This window comes from Balaenoptera borealis, assembly GCF_965194805.1.
Source record: "Balaenoptera borealis genome assembly, chromosome: 8".
NCBI classification, from domain to species: domain Eukaryota; kingdom Metazoa; phylum Chordata; class Mammalia; order Artiodactyla; family Balaenopteridae; genus Balaenoptera; species Balaenoptera borealis.
In genome coordinates, this window is record NC_138865.1 from 107,068,292 (window position 1) to 107,082,675 (window position 14,384).

General features: G+C 39.0%; 2 long non-coding RNA genes across 2 annotated transcripts in view; one reads left to right on the plus strand and one right to left on the minus strand.

The window, feature by feature from the left end:
- The window catches only part of LOC309633449, a 213,935-nt gene that overhangs the window by 108,816 nt on the left and 90,735 nt on the right, over positions 1–14,384 (plus strand). The window lies entirely within an intron of this gene.
- LOC309633452 overlaps positions 3,235–14,384 on the minus strand; it is a 589,090-nt gene continuing 577,940 nt past the window's right edge. The window contains exon 2 of the long non-coding RNA XR_014247535.1: positions 3,235–3,556. This is a non-coding gene — a long non-coding RNA (uncharacterized lncRNA). The remainder of the gene's footprint in view (positions 3,557–14,384) is intronic.

Sequence of the window (14,384 nt, forward strand, 5' to 3'; positions counted from 1 at the left end):
AGTGGGCTATACCAATCAGGGTCTAACCTAGAAAACAGAAACCACTCTGAGAGGAAACAGGGAGAAGGGCATTTATTCCATAGATGATGGAAGAGCTTAGTAGCCAAAGAAATAAGTGAGACAACACAAGATTAGCAACAGTTGAAATCCACTACCATTTCTAAGCTTTTGTGGTAAAGGGAGAGAAGTCATGCTACCAGAAACCTGGGCTGGGATCACAAGGAACCACAGAAAATCTTTCCTGAGAACAGAGGAATATAGTAGGAACTAGAGGAACATAGGAGACCAAGTCACTACTGTTGACACCAGCGTGAGGTGGAGGTAGAGGCGGGGGTGGAGGTTGAGGGGGGAGATACCTTGCTTTCTCCTTATCACCCTTCCAATCAAATCTCCTTATCTCCTCATCACCCTTTAAATTCTCCTATTGGCTGAACACATCTGTCTATCAGTTCATATGGGAATCGGGAGTATGCAGAATGCAGGGCTCTGTCTCACAGAGGAGGGACAAAAAAGGACCCCAGGAACAACAGGTCAGGACCAGCATAGAGACTGTCGTAATAGCTACAATTTATACTACGTGTAAGCTATACTAAATAATTTGCATCCTCTGTGTTATCTAATCTTTCCTATAGACCCCTGAGGTAAATCCTATTATCATCTGCATCTTTTAAAATGAGGAAATAGGCTTGGAGCCATTAAGGAACTTCCTCAACTCGTATAGCTTGTAAGAGGCTGAGCCAAGACACAAACCCATGTCTGTTTGCTTCTCTGTCAAGTCTGAATTCTCCACCACATGTTGATAGGACACTGACTACCAGAAAGCAGGATATTAGAAGTGTTATAAAGTGCCCATGCCATTCAGGGCCAGTGGCAAGAGTTCTCAGTGGGCCTATCTAAGAAATAATCATGGAGGTTGGGGCACTGGGATTATTCCTTCAAAGATGAGAGCACATAAATGACCCTGGCTGAAGGAGAAATGGTGATTAGAAGAGGAGGGGAGTGGTTACTGGAGATACTAGTGCAGAAGGGAGGGACAGAATAGGAACAAACAATGACAGGAAAATTAAGGCATTTTAAAGAAAGGGTTTATGTATAATCTAGCTTATCTCTTGTACAGAAAACTTCCAAAATAGAATTTAGAATGTGAGGTTAGAGGGCCTCTGATTTAGCTTAGAGATCTATTTCAGAAGAAATACTTTAAATACACATCTTCTCCATAGCATTCTTTAGACATGCATGCTTTTGGAATTCACATAGTATGATCTGAGGAAACAGGATGAGAGTGGTGGTAATTTTCCAGAAAGATATACTATTATCCACATAATGGACACATGAAGCAGAAATAAAGGCTCTGCACATATCTGTATTAACCAGAATAGAGTTTAGAATTCTGAGTGCCAGAGCCAGAAGCAATGACAGGGATACCTTGGCCTTGTACCATCGAGAAAACTGAGGTCAAGTGTAGGAGAGACTTGCTGGGAATCAACCTGCAGAATAGCAGGGTACCCAGTAAACCTCACTGTCTCCCTTTGGTTCACAGGCTGGTTGCCTATTGTGTTGAAATGAAGCATTTGGGAGGACTCAGTGAAAACATCTTTGGAAATTTCCCGCTGGGTTGCACCCTCCTAATACCAGGTTTAAAAGCATGGAGTGGGTATAAAGAGCATTTCCAAAGGGCAGGCTCTGGGGCTGGTAAAGTTTGGGGTGGAGAGGAGAGAGATGCAAAGAAAAGCTTTTTGTGATGAGACTTGCACTGGGAGCCAAACTCATCCATTGGGGGAAGTTTGTTTGATGTATATTTAATTATGGATTTCTATGTGAGCTGGGAGTAGTGAGTTAAGGGGGTGGGCTGCTTCTCCTGGGAGATGGTTCAACCTTTTCCTTCTCTTTCCCTCGGCAGGAACTAAGAGGAAGGGAGGGTGTGGAGATGGGTGTGTGGGGTTGAATGCAATTGTGAAGTCAGCTAGGATACAGATCTTGGGGCTGAGCAAATCATGGCCTTTCCCGAGCACCAGTCTAGGCGAATTGGCCTGAATAAGGAGGAAAGCTGTACCCTTGCATGTGAGTAAGTGTGCAAGGAACACTTATTGAGAGAGAGAAGGCAGGGCAGAGTAGCTAATCTAAAAAGGCTGATCTCAACTTGTAATAAGAGAGTGGTGGACCCATCTATTAAAATATTAGTAATAAGCCAGCAAACATGGACAGAGTCTATGTGCCAGGCACTGTACCTGACACTTAACCTCAGTTATCTCATTCAATCTTCACATCAACCTTATCTATGGGAGTAAGTGGTATTATCCCTGTGATAAAGATACATGAGACCAGGGTCTTCCCTGGTGGTCCAGTGGTAAAGAATCTGCCTTACAATGCAGGGGACGTGGGTTCGATCTCTGGCCAGGGAACTAAGATCCCACATGCTGTGGGGCAACTAAGCCCGTGTGCCACAACTACTGAGCTTGTGCGCCTTAACTAGAGCCTGCATGCCACGAACTACAGAGCCCATGCGCCCTGGAACCCACACACCAGAAGTAGAGAGAAGCCGCGCGCCACAACGAAGAGCCTGCATGCCTCAACGAAGATCCGGCCTGCCTCAGCTAAGACCCGATGTAGCCAAAAATAAATAAAATAATTAATTAATTTAAAAAAATACACGGGACCAGAGAAGTTAGGAAATGGCCAAGTTCAGAAAAGTGGTAAGAAGAGAAATGGGATTGTGGCCCAAGTTAATCTATTCCAAGGCCTGTACCGGCTAATAGGGAAAGGTAATTTTACAGTGTTCTTGCATAACAGAAACAGTTTGATTGTTTTTTAGAGCCAGATTCCAAGTCCCCTCTGACTCCTGAATCTGTGCTTCTAACCACTCTGCTGCATGGTTTCTTTCTAAACCCCTGGCCATCCCAAAGTGCCTGATAAAATAAATCAGCAAATGGGAATCGGACAGGGATGGATTAATAGCAAAGTCTGGTGAGACAGGAAGGATGAAACAAAGTGGTTGGGAAAGAACAGAACAGCGCTGAGAAGCAAAGCAGGCAAGCTGAGAATAAAAGGCTCATGTTTATGACAAATAATTCACTTTAACAGGCTTGTTTTTCCATTTTCTTCCCCCCATCTGATCTGATGACAATCTCATTCCAACTAAATTCTCTTGTGTCGTACATCTCTGTTTTTTCCATCTCATTTTCTCTCACCTATTCTATTTCCATTCCATTAAACCATGCCTCCTCTTCCTTCTTTTTTTTTTTTTTAATTTTTATTTATTTATTTATTTATTTATTTTTAATTTATGGCTGTGTTGGGTCTTCGTTTCTGTGCGAGGGCTTTCTCTAGTTGTGGCAAGTGAGGGCCACTCTTCACCGCGGTGTGCGGGCCTCTCACTATCGCGGCCTCTCTTGTTGCGGAGCACAGGCTCCAGACACGCAGGCTCAGTAATTGTGGCTCACGGGCCCAGCTGCTCCGTGGCATGTGGGATCTTTCCAGACCAGGGCTCGAACCCGTGTCCCCTGCATTGGCAGGCAGATTCTCAACCACTGCGCCACCAGGGAAGCCCCTCCTCTTCCTTCTTGACCACTCCATTTTCTGCCTGGCCTCCAATTGCTCCCCAAGCACCAGGCTCCCTCAAACTGCTTGTCTTCTTCCTCTGCTGGGTGACTAATAGCTTTTTCCTGTTCTGCTGGTCATCGAGGGGGTAGAGCAGCCTCTACCCCACACTGGACTCTGGGAGGGGATCCAGAGGTCGGGGCATGAGAGGACAGAAAGAAGGAAGAAGAAGAAAAGGAAGAAAGACCAGGGATGTAATAGGGAGATGACAGAAAGAAAACAAAATGAGAGGAAAATAGAATGGAAGGGTTGAAAAGAATAAAGAATGAAAGCTTTTAATCCAAGAAATGAAGGAAGGGCTGTAAGACAGAAAAGGATGAGAGGGGAGCAAGTAAGAAAGACAGGTGATAAAGAGAAATAGAAGGGGAGAGATAAAAATTAAAGAAAAAATAAGGCAGAGGAGAGAGGCAAAAAAATATTGAGAAAGTAGTAAAAGCAAGGGCCCGGGGTGGGAAGGAATGAAGTTAGGCTGAAGGGGGTGAAAAAGCAAAACAAAGTAATCAAGCAAGTTGGGAAAGCAGTGAGAGACATAGATAGCCAGCAGAAAGGAACATGGAGAGGCAAGGAAAACAAACCCAGCAGGAAGTAGATAGATGTAAGCAAAACAAGATTGAGAGAGATTCTTGGATAAAATGGAAAGATACTTTTTTTTCAAGTTTATCTTTCCCCTTGCCTCAGCAAACACACCATTTTATTTAACAGCAAATGAGCACGTTAAACTAGCTTAAAAACAAGTAAAGCCATGGAGCTGTGTATACAGGGAATATTGTTGGGTCAGTGATGTCTCCCAGGAGATCTCAGGGCTTCATTCAGGCTTTGGGAAATACTCACTCATCATCATAATAGCGAATATTAACTGAAAGTGTACTATGTGCTAACGCTGTGCTTAGCACTTTGCATATACTGCATGTAATTCTCTCAACAAGCCTGCAATGCAGTTACTATTCTTAGTTCTGAGACAAGGGTCGGGAGAGGGTTAAAGTAACTAGCCCACGGTTGCCTAAGGTTGCCCAGCTTTACCTGGTAGGCCCAGCATCAAACTCAGGCAATCCAAATCCAGAGCCCATGCTCTCAACCACCAAGGTCCAGAAAAGGAAGCCTGGTAGCTAAAAGTAGGGCTTGTAATAACCTATAATGGAATATAATCTGAAAAATATATATTTATAACAAACACTTTGCTGTACACCTGAAACAAACACAGTAGTTTAAATCAACTATACTTCAATTAAAAATATATATAAAATACATAAAATCAGAGCTTGGAACTTGACAAATTCAAACGTTGTTGACTGAGCCCGTGCTGTGTACCTGGCACCATCTTGGTGGCCAGGAGATAATCAGAGATAAATGAGACATAAGCTTGGTTCCCAAGAAGGTAATGGGATAGCAGTGAGAAGAAGATATATATAAATGCACAGTTCACGTTAGGTGGGAGATAAGAACTTGATGTTGAAGGGGTAAAGATGTGGAATGCCCCTCCATGGGCAGGATTCGAAGGAAGGGTAGAGGTTCTTAGCAGATGTTTTCTGTAAAAAGACCGGTAGTAAATACTGTAGGCTTTGTGGGCCACAGGTCACTGTGACAACTACTCAGCTCTGCCTTGATAGCACAAATGCAGCCCTCAAGAACATGTAAACGAATAAGCAAGTGTGGATGTGTTCCAGAAAGACCTGTTTTGATGGCAATTAAATTTGAATTTCATATCATTTTCATGTGTCACAGAATATTATCTTTTTAAAAAAAAATTGTTTCAATCATTTAAAAATGTAAGATACATCCTTAGCTCTTGGGTGATAGGATTGATTGGCTGAGTGCTGTGGTTGACCAACTCCTGCTCTAGGTAAAAAAGTGGGAAAGTATTTCCAGTAGAAAGAGGCATGTACAAAATCAGAGTGGCATAAAAGGACTTGGGGTTTCCTAAGTATAACTGACTCTTGAACAATTCAGGTTTGAACTGTGTGGGTCCACTTATATACCAATTGTTTTCAACAGTAGATAATACTATAGTACACAACCTGCAGTTGGTTGGATCATAGATGCAGAGGAACTGCTGTATCAGAGGACCAAGTGTAAGTTATGCATGGATTTTCCACTGAGCAGAGGGTAGGGGGCCCCTAACTTTCGCCTTGTTCAAGGGTCAGCTGTATTTCTATTGTCTGCCTCAAGTGCCAGGTATAGCCTAGGGCCTGACTGAGATAGGGTTAGAGATGTGGGATGGGGTTGAATTATGAAGCATGCAGAATTTCTAATAAGGAGCTTAGATTTTATGACCACTGGGAGTCCTTGAAATACGTTTTATGTAGGATTTACCAATCCCAATTTAGTTTTAGATGTAAACAACAAATGGGGTAGATCGAGACTCTAGCAATATTTGAGCCATGTGTGGATAAAGACCCCAACTAAAGCAGGAGCAACTGATGTGGAAGCAGGGCCATTCCAAATATTGTTTAGGAGGTGAAATTGACTGGTTTGGTGGCTGAAGAGTTGAGAAAGGAAGGAAGCAAGAGTCTGAGATGCCAAGCATGTCTTGCTTGACGACTGTGCTTCTAACGTGAACCAAAAGAGTTAAGTGTCATAGGGATAATGAGCTACTTTACAAAACCAAACAAAAGTGTGTGTGTGTGTGTGTGTGTGTGTGTGTGAGGTTCTCTGATTACAATGTTAATATATGCTTATTCAGGTTAGATACTATCACACATTTTCACTAACTACCAAACACCTCTTGTACATCACTGCAAATCCTTTGGACCTCACCTCTTACACCAGCATGTCAGTGGTGAATGGCTTAATTCAGATGTAACCTAGCAGTTTCTTGTCCCAGACATGCATTAGGCACCTCTATCTTTTTGCCCCAGGGCTTCTGTGACTACACATCAAGGGACACCTACATGAAATATTTTGCATGCCATCTTATGCAAGCTGGAAACCAGAGTTAATGCCCAAAGATCAACTCTTGACCAGTGGGAGCTGGGAAAAGATATAGAAAGGCCTCCTCCTCTACCATAGGTAGATAATTCTGAGATGAATGTAGTAACATAAGCTTTCTCAGAAGGCCTGGTGGAATGAAGCACCAGCTGTCTGCCATGATGGGCGAATCAATAATGCATCTTTGTATTCCCTTTTCCTCTTTCTCTGACTCACTTCACTAACCTCTCACTCTTGCTCCCTGGATCAACTCCCTAAAAACTACCTGTCTGGAAATCTTTTTTTTTTTAAAGGTTATTTTCTTAGGAGAATTCAGGGAAAGGAAGATGATTAACAATAGAAGCTTATTTTTTGCCTAGATAATCTGCAAACATGTTCCTGTTTGGCAGGCAGGTGGTAATTTAGAGACATGGTTCTTTTCCTTGTGTGTCTCTGACATCTTTTAGGACCTCAGAATCCCCTCTGAGGGAAATAATGCATGGAAAATTCATACCTGCTTCTCTACCTTGGGACTCATGTGACATGTGTCCCATCCTCTTGAAGTCCATAAGCAAGCAGGGAGTTATATGGTCCTACCGAGACACACAGGGCTTCAAAACTGTAATTCCTGTTCAGTAGCCTTTTCTTAGCAAACTCTGCACTCTGGAAGGAGAGCATATATTTTGGTGAACAGCTGACCATTTCTACCTCAATGTTCAACGTACAAATTTTGGAAAATAAAGAAAAGTATAAAAAATAAGTTAAAGTCACTATGACTTTACTCACCAGAAAGAGCCACTATTTTATTTTATTTTGAAGTATTTCTATCTGGACTTTTTGCTATATAGTTAGTCATATTTTAGAAATACATATATATATACACACATATATAGACACACAGTTACTTTATTTTATTTTATTACAGGTTTACATCCTACTCATTTCACTTAACATTTTATTCTATTCTATTACTATTATAATATTAATTAGTTTATTTTATAATATTAATATTGATGTTATGATAGTTAATGAAAAATTTCTCATTTCATTTGTATTCCTCTTGAGATGTCAGGAAGGCTGAATTAGAGCTAAATGATCATGTACAAAGTGGAGACAAACCTCAACAGGCACAGATGCAGCTCACAGTCTTGGAGAAGATAAGACTTGGACACAAATAAACATATGTTTTATTATGTTAGGAGTCAACACATGAATTGGTGGGCTGCTGAAATGAGACCATTTAAGACTTTATGTGTCCTAACTTTAGCCACTTAATCTTTTTATTTTTCCTTTGAGAGCTTAGTGAAAATAATGAAATACTTTGTTGACACTGGATGTTATAGAAATGAAAGACTAATTTTTAATTAATGAGCATGTCAACTATTATTGCTACCAGGCCAAAGTCTATAGTGTAGCTCCACAGAGACTAGGAAAAGGGAATGGGACACAAGAGTAATATCCCCATTTGGACACAATGGTGTCATCTGAAGTCAAACATTCAAGCAGGTGTGGGATTTAGGAGGATAAGTGGTTGTCCTCCCTGGGCTAGGGATAGGGTACAGAGGAGCACATCTATAACTAGCAATGATCAAATTCCTAATGATGAATAAACTATTTTGCTTGGGACAATCGTTTCTTCTTCCCTCTAACACTCTCACTACCTATGCAGTTTAAATGTTAATACTCCTCCCAGTAAATTACATATCAAACTCAAGCAGAGCTGACCCAACTCTAGGGGGGTTTATCTTATCTATCCTATTTATCCCAAAGCTCTCATGTAAATAAGCATTTCCACACTTCATTCTGTGAATAAATGGCCCCAAAGAGATTTTCGACTTTTATTCCACCAGAGAGCAATATAGATAAAGAGTCAGGTGAGTCCCAAGAAGGAACCTGTGGCTTCCATTAGGGATAAAAGAATGTGGAAGTGTTGATGACTCGCTTCCTGGAGGAAATGGACCCTACTCTACAGGGTTTCAAGTTCCAATTAAGGTTTAATTACCTACAAAACAATATATGGCTAAGAGCTTGCTCTAAATAAAGTTGAACTGACTGGGTTGAATCCCAAGTGTGATGCTTTCTAATAAGGTGACCTTGGCAAAGTCCCTTAACTTTTCTATATGTCCTTGATAAAACCAGGCTAATAGCATACAGTCATCATGGAGTTTCTGTGAAAAATACATGCAATAAAGCATGAAAAGCATTTTGCACAGTGTCTGGACCATGGCAAGTGCCTCCTACATGTTATCCCGTTTTGCCAAGCACTTGAGATGCTGAATGGCATTTGCAAAGTTGTCTTCAATCCTGAAACACCTGGAAAGTTTAACATTTAACATTTTTGTAGGCTGACAAATTTTCTAAAATGCACACGGGAAAATAAAAATCTCACAGAGACCTAAGTGAATTTTGCAAAAGAGCAAAGGGGGGGTTATTCTTATCAGACATGAAGACAAAATCATAGTAATAAAAGTGATGGATTTAAATAGCAATGGTCAAACAGACTAAAGGGAAATAATTCAAAGATTCTTGATAAAGTGCGTAAAGAGTTTAAAACCTGTCCCATCTATATGTAGCAACTTAGTATATGATGGAGATAGTACTACAAACCAGTGAAGAAAAAACAAATTATTTAATAGATGGTCCTGGGAAAACTGGATCACTGTATGGGGAAAAATAATGTTAAAGTTCTGCCTTTCACAGGATGGATCAAGGACTTATATATAAAAGAAAAAATATTGTATAACCAATAGGTCACAGTAGCAGAGAATTATGACCTTGTGGCAGAAATATGACCCCAAATATATAAACTATAAGGCTTTGGGAAAAAGTATGAAATCTTATATCAAAATTATAGATTTTCATTGAAAAACTGATACCACAGACAAGGCCAACAGATGAACTATATTTTGGGATATAGTGGTACTTGCACTAAATATGACAACATCCTTGCTTTGTTCTGATCTTAGGGGAAAGTGTTCAGTTTTTGATCATTTAGTATGATTTGAGCCTTGGCTGTTTTGTTTTGTTTTGTTTTGTTTCTGTAGATATTCTTTATCGAGTTGAAGAATCTCCCTTCTATGATAATCTCAGTTTGCGGAGAGTTTTTACCATCATGAGGTTTTGGATTTTGTCAGATGATTTTTCTTCATTAATCGATGCAGTCATGTGACTTTTCTTCTTTGCTTGCTGATTAGTGGATTACATTGATTGGTTTTGGGACCAGCCTTGCATACCTGGGATAAATCCTATGTGGTGGTATAATTTCAGTTTTCATATACATTGCTCGATTTTGTTCTGTGTTTTTTGTTGAGGATTTTTTCATTTATGTTCATGAGGGATATTGTACTGTAGTTTTTCTTTCTTATAATGTCTTACCTGGTTTTCTTATTAGGATAATGCTAATCTCATAGAATGCGTTAAAAAATGTTCCCTCTGCTTCTATTTTCAACAAGAGATTTTGTGTGTGTGTGTGTGTGTGTGTGTATTAATGTTTGGTAGAATTCATCTGTAAAACCAGCTTGGACTGGTGATGTTTTTTGAATATCTATTAATTATTGATTGAATTTTTAAATATATGTAGTTATATTCATATTATTAATCTTTCTTTAATCAAATGAAAACAAACATGTAGATACAGAGAACAGAGTAGTGGTTACCAGAGGGGAAGGAGTAGGGGGGAGGGCAAATTGATAAAGGGGAATCAAACATATGGTGATTGATTGGAAATAAAATTTTGGTGATGAGCCTGTGGTAGGGTATACAGAAGTAGAAATAAAATGTTGTACATGTGAAACTTATATAATGTTGTAAATCAATGTTACCTCAATTAAAAAAAAAAAGAGTTTTGGTATTTTGACTCTTTCAAGGACATGGTCAATTTCATCTATGCCCAAATTTGTGGGCATATGGTTTTTCAATTCCTTTATTATTCTTTCAATGTCCAAGGTATCAGTAGTACAAGAGATCAGTACTCCACTTATATTTCTGATCTCTTCATAATTTGTGCCTTCTTTTTTCAGTTAGCCTGTCCAGATTTTTATCAGTTTTGTTGACCTTTTCAAATAGATAGTTTTTGGTTGCATTGATTTTCTCTATTGTTTTCCTGTTTTTAAATTCATAGATTTCTGCTCTGGTTTTTATTCATTACTTTATTCTTCTTGTTTTAGACTTACTTTGCTCTTCTCTACTTTTCTGAGGTGGAAGCTGTGTTAATGATCTTACACCTTTCTTCTTTTCTAAAATATATATTTAGTGCTAGAAATTTCACTCTTAACATGGTTTTCACTGTATCCCACAAATTTTAATCGGTTGTATTTCCATTTTTATTTAGTTCAAAATATGTTTTAAATTTTCTCCTGTGACTTTGACCAATGTACTATGTAGAAGAATGCTGTTTAAACTCAAAATATCTGGGCATATCTCATCTGTCTTTCAGTTACTGATTTTTTAATTTAACTCCATTGTCATCTGAGAGCATGCTTTGTATAGTTTCTATTCTTAAAAAAATTGTTTGATGTGTGTTGTATGGCCTAGAATGTGGTCTATCTTGGGCATAGAGGGAACCTACCTCAACATAATAAAGGCAATATATGACAAACCCACAGCAAACATCATTCTCAATGGTGAAAAACTGAAAGCATTTCCTCTAAGATCAGGAACAAGACAAGGATGTTCACTCTCACCACTATTATTCAACATAGTTTTGGAAGTCCTAGCCATGGCAATCAGAGAAGAAAAAGAAATAAAAGGAATACAAATTGGAAAAGAAGAAGTAAAACTGTCACTGTTTGCAGATGACATGATACTATACATAGAGAATCCTAAAGATGCCACCAGAAAACTACTAGAGCTAATCAATGAATTTGGTAAAGTTGCAGGATACAAAATTAATGCACAGAAATCTCTTGCATTCCTATACACTAATGATGAAAAATCTGAAAGAGAAATTAAGGAAACACTCCCATTTACCACTGCAACAAAAAGAATAAAATACCTAGGAATAAACCTACCTAGGGAGACAAAAGACCTGTATGCAGAAAACTGTAAGACACTGATGAAAGAAATTAAAGATGATACCAACAGATGGAGAGATATACCATGTTCTTGGATTGGTAGAATCAATATTGTGAAAATGACTATACTACCCAAAGCAATCTACAGATTCAATGCAATCCCTATCAAATTACCAATGGCATTTTTTACTGAACTAGACAAAAAGTCTTAAAATTTCTATGGAGACACAAAAGACCCCAAATAGCCAAAGCAGTCTTGAGGGAAAAAAATGGAGCTGGAGGAATCAGACTCCCTGACTTCAGACTATACTACAGAGCTACAGTAATCAAGACAATATGGTACTGGCACAAAAACAGAAACAGATCAATGGAACAAGATAGAAAGCCCAGAGATAAACCCACGCACCTATGGTCAACTAATCAATGACAAAGGAGGCAAGGATATACAATGGAGAAAAGACAGTCTCTTCAATAAGTGGTGCTGGGAAAACTGGACAGCTACATGTAAAAGAATGAAATTAGAACACTCCCTAACACCATACACAAAAATAAACTCCAAATGGATTAGAGACCTAAATGTAAGACCAGACACTATAAAACTCTTACAGGAAAACATAGGAAGAAAACTGTTTCACATAAATCATAGGAAGATCTTTTTTGATCCACCTCCTAGAGTAATGGAAATAAAAACAAAAATAAACAAATGGGACCTAATGAAACTTAAAAGCTTTTTCACAGCAAAGGAAACCATAAACAAGACGAAAAGACAACCCTCAGAATGGGAGAAAGTATTTGCAAACGAATCAATGGACAAAGGATTAATCTCCAAAATATATAAACAGCTCATGCAGCTCAATATTAAAAAAACAAACAACCCAATCCAAAATTGGGCAGAAGGCCTAAATCGACGTTTCTCCAAAGAAGACATACAAATGGCCAAGAAGCACATGAAAAGCTGCTCAACATCACTAATTATTAGAGAAATGCAAATCAAAAGTACAATGAGATATCACCTCACACCAGTTAGAATGGGCATCATCAGAAAATCTACAAACAACAAATGCTGGAGAGGATGTGGAGACAAGGGAACCCTCTTGCACTGTTGGTGGGAATGTAAATTGATACAGCCACTATGGAGAACAGTATGGAGGTTCCTTAAAAAACTACAAATAGAAATACCATATGATCCAGCAATCCCACTACTGGGCATATTCCCAGAGAAAACCATAATTCAAAAACACACATGCACCCCAATGTTCATTGCAGCACTATTTACAATAGCCAGGTCATGGAAGCAACCTAAATGCCCATCGACAGAGGAATGGATAAAGAAGATGTGGTACATATATACAATGGAATATTACTCAGCCATAAGAAGGAACGAAATTGAGTCATTTGTTGAGACGTGGATGGATCTAGAGACTGTCATACAGAGTGAAGTAAGTCAGAAAGAGAAAAACAAATATCGTATATTAACACATGTATGTGGAACCTAGAAAAACGGTACAGATGAACTGGTTTGCAGGGCAGAAGCTGAGACACAGATGTAGAGAACAAACGTATGGACACCACGGGGGGAAAGCCACAGGGGGGTGGGGGTGGTGATGTGCTGAATTGGGCGATTGGGATTGACATGTATACACTGATGTGTATAATATTGACGACTAATAAGAACCTGCTGTATAAAGAGTGAGTAGGAGTCCATGAGGTGAACAATCCTCTGTGTGGCTCATGTGAAGAAGAAAAAGTTTTTTTGGCTGAATTACAAATTTGATAATACAGTGATGAAAATTTTAATTTGTTTGGATCTGAATTTGCATTTGTAGAAAAAAAGACTGGATTCAGACTGTGAATGGACTGATTTACCAATTTAAAGAATCTAGAATTTACCCTACAAGAAAGTCAAGCGTTTAAGTCCATTATTGTGTTGGTTTTCCTATAACAATATATGGGCATAATGTTTGTACCATGAAGAGAGATCTGTTAAAGTTCTCTGCTTTCAATTGTAGGTTATACTGAGTGTGTCTTTTGGAATTTTGATTGGGTTGAAATAAACAGAAGGGGAGATCTGAGAACAATGTAAATGAGGCTCCTTAAGAGTATTCATGTATCAGATAAACATCAAATACTCCATGTTGGGCATCTTGATTCTGAGGTGTTCAGTGCATACACTTGGTGGTGGTTTCTGATCCAAAATGGGAATCTTGCCTGAGCATAGCCCTTACAGAAGGAGGGTGACAGGAACTCAACTGTGGCCTCTGAATCCTTTGCTGTGAGGCAGCCTTTGGTCTTTGCTACATTGTGCCTTTTTCCTGCAATAACATCAGATTTTTAAGCATTGTCATTTTAGATCCTATATGTCTTTTTTAACAATTGAACTCTGTCTGATATCTTTAAAGCAAGTACGAATTTTTAAAAAGAATAGTCCCTTTTGAATGGCCATGATCAAAAAATCTAGAAACAATAAATGCTGGAGAGGGTGTGGAGAAAAGGGAACACTCTTGCACTGTTGGTGGGAATGTAAATTGATACAGCCACTATGGAGAACAGTATGGAGGTTCCTTAAAAAACTACAAATAGAACTACCATACGACCCAGCAATCCCACTACTGGGCATATACCCTGAGAAAACCATAATTCAAAAAGACTCATGTACCAAAATGTTCATTGCAGCTCTATTAACAATAGCCAGGACATGGAAGCAACCTAAATGTCCATCATCAGATGAATGGATAAAGAAGATGTGGTACATATATACAATGGAATATTACTCAGCCATAAAAAGAAAGGAAATGGAGTTATTTGTAGTGAGGTGGATGGACCTAGAGTCTGTCATACAGAGTGAAGTAAGTCAGAAAGAGAAAAACAAAT